Source organism: Cervus canadensis, chromosome 6 (assembly GCF_019320065.1).
Source record: "Cervus canadensis isolate Bull #8, Minnesota chromosome 6, ASM1932006v1, whole genome shotgun sequence".
Taxonomy (NCBI): domain Eukaryota; kingdom Metazoa; phylum Chordata; class Mammalia; order Artiodactyla; family Cervidae; genus Cervus; species Cervus canadensis.
The window spans coordinates 22,791,264-22,794,309 of NC_057391.1; positions in this window are offsets into that span (position 1 = coordinate 22,791,264).

The following is a 3,046-nucleotide window of genomic DNA, read 5'->3' on the forward strand; positions in this document are numbered from 1 at the left end:
TTATTGTGGAGGATTTACCCAGTGGGTGGGGTTAGACGATTGGCTTGTCAAGGTTTCCTGGTTAGGGAAGCTTGCGTCAGTGTTCTGGTGCATGGAACTTGATTTCTTCTCTTTGGAGAGCAATGGAGTGCCCAGTAATGAGTTTTGAGATGGGTCTATGTGTTAGGTGTGACCTTGGGCAGCCTGTATGTTGACGTTCAGGGCTATGTTCCTGCGTTGCTGGAGAATTTGTGTGGTATGTCTTGCTCTAAAACTTATTGGCTCTTGGGTGGTGGTTGGTTTCAGTGTAGGTATGGAGGCTTTTGGACGGTCACTTATTACTTAAAGTTCCATCTAGTTCGGAGTTTTCTGGTGTTCTTAGGTTTTGGGCTTAAGTCTCCTGCCTCTGGATTTCAGTTTTATTCTTCCTGTAGTCTCAGGACTTCTCCAACTATACAGCACTGATAAGAAAACTTCTAGGTTAATGGCGAAAAGATTCTCCCCCGTTAGGGACACCCAGAGAGGGTTCACAGAGTTACATGAAGAAGAGGAGAGGGAGGAGGGAGATAGAGATGAGCAGGAGGAGAAAAAGGGGGACTCAAGAGGAGAGAGACAGATCTACGCAGCTGTCTGTTCCCAGAGTGTTTCTGTATTCTCGAACTACAAAGGATTCACAGAATTGGATGGGAAGAGAAGGGGAAAGGAGGAAATAGAGTGCTTCTGAGGTAGAAAACAGGAGAGTCCAAGATTGGGAGAGAATAATCTTCGGTTTAAGTAGGGCCTTCTTCTTCTTTTTTTTTTTTTTTTTTTTTTGTAAGGTATAATTAATTGGAAAATGAAAAAGGAGTAGTAGAGGAGTACTAGGTAGGACTTTAAAAGAATAAAGGAGAAAAAGAAAATCGAAAATAGAGAAGAGAAAAGGATAAAGAAAAAAAAGAAAAAAAAAAAAAAAAAGAAGAAAAAAAATTTTTTTTCCCTAAAAAAAAAATCGTAAAAATCTATGAAAATGAAAGTAAGAAAGTAATGGGGAAGTAATAGGAATTAAAGAAATAAAGAGAAAAAAGAAAAAAGAAAAAAAAATTTTTTTTTTCCTTACTTAGAAAAAATTTTTTTAAAAAAAGTAAAAATATATCTAGGAATTTCTCTGGAGCTGTTGCGGTCAGTGTGGGTTCGGCTCAGTTTCAGATAGCTCCTCGTTCCAACTTACACTTCTCGATATCTACAGGCCCCTTCCGGTGTAGTCGGTGTTTTCTACGGGGATTTTAATCTGTTGCACCAGTCCCTTCTGAAGCGGTTCCCTTTGTTTATTTGGCTTCTGTTTGCCGGTCTCTTCAGAGTCTCATTTCCGCCCTGACACAGGCGGCCGGAGGTGGACTCTTATTTAGGTAGCTAATTCCGTCGCTCTGCAGGGAGGGGCTGGCGCTGCAGGGAGGGGCTGGCGCTGCGGGGAGGCGCTGACGCTGCTTTCTCCGGCTGCGCTGCTCAGGCTCCCGGCTGTTCTATATGGAGCGCGCCCCGCGCTGCGAGAGGTTCCAGCCCTCGGGTGTTCCACAAAAGCGCTGAACGAAAAGCTGCGCCTGCTCTCTGTGCCTTCCCCGTCAGAGCGGTCCAGGCAGCGAGGGGCTTGATGGGCGCGCTATCCCCAGGTGTGGCGCACCCACTCCCTTCCGCGGACCCAGTCTCAGTTTCCGCTGGCGCTAGTCGGGTGCGTGCCTCTTCTGCCCTCCGCGTCCCCAGCCCCAGTCCCCGCCCGCGCCGGTCGGGTGCCTGCGCCCTGTGTCTCGCCGCGACCTTCCCCTCCCCCCTGCCTCCTGCCTCCGGCGGGGCTGGGCCGGTCCGCAGCCTGCGAGCTCTTCTCTGGACTTTCTCGGTCCCTTTGTTCTGCAAACGGCCGGCAGTGTGTTCCGGCCGGTTAATTTTCTCTCTCTCTTTTGGTCTCCCACAGTTCAAGTTGGCAACTCACAGAAGCTCCCTCTGATTGTCCTCAGGGCACTCAGGCCCGGACCCTACCCCAAGCAATGCCGCCTAAGACTCCCTTCCCAGGACGGATCTCCGTCCTTAGCTCTACTTTCAGCTTTATTACTACAGAAGCCTGTGAAGGATGGACTGGTCTGCTGGTAACAACAAAGGCTCAACCTGAGGCTCCTTTCCTGCCCTAAGTGTCAAATATTCATATAAATTGGGATTCTTTATTCAGGTGGTCAAATAGATTCCCACATCCAAACCTACAGTGACCTAAATGGCTGGCCTTACATTAGTTTCTTTTTGCTCAGAAATAAGGCCATACAGGAAGAAAACAGGGGAAAAGATGCTAAAGAAGAAGTGAGAAAAATCCAATTTCTTTCTCCACCCAAATCAGTTAGTATCTAATTGTTTTCTACTGTCATCTTGGATGAGTTTCTGTTTTGTAAAATGAAGTTGGATTAAAGAATTTCTAAAAGCTCTTCTTTTATACTATTTAATAAAGCAAATATTTATTGAGGACCTATTATGTGCAATGTAAAGTGACACGAGAGTGGGGAGAAATCGCCTGCAACATGGAACCTGAAGACCATTTTCGCATCCCCATGCGATCTCGGGGGATTGTGGTTGTCACAAAACAATATGGGGGTCTCTTCAGAAGCAGAGACAGGGTCCTTGGGACCAGATCAGATCTGGGTTTTCACTTATAAGATCAATGTCAGATAAAGGTGAACCTAAATCTGAAGTAAAATGGAATAAAATGGGACTTCACTCACTGAGTATCAAGATCACCACGTGGGTGAGCCATAGGTAAGCAAGGAACTTATTTCCAGAGACATATTTTTAATTTTTTATCTGTATATATATATTTCTTATTAAAAAATAAGAGAGAAACTCAGTGACTTATGGAACCTGAAGGAGGTGGATGAACTCCCTCACAGGTAAAGAAAAAAATTATTTCTCAATCAGCCTAACTGCATTCTGGCTTATAGCTCCCTTATCACAAGTCTGACTTGGGTACTCAAGATTCCCAGACAGGGATGACTATACAATTTGTGGGACTCCATGCCAAATGAAAATCTGAGGCCCCTTGTTCAGAAAAACA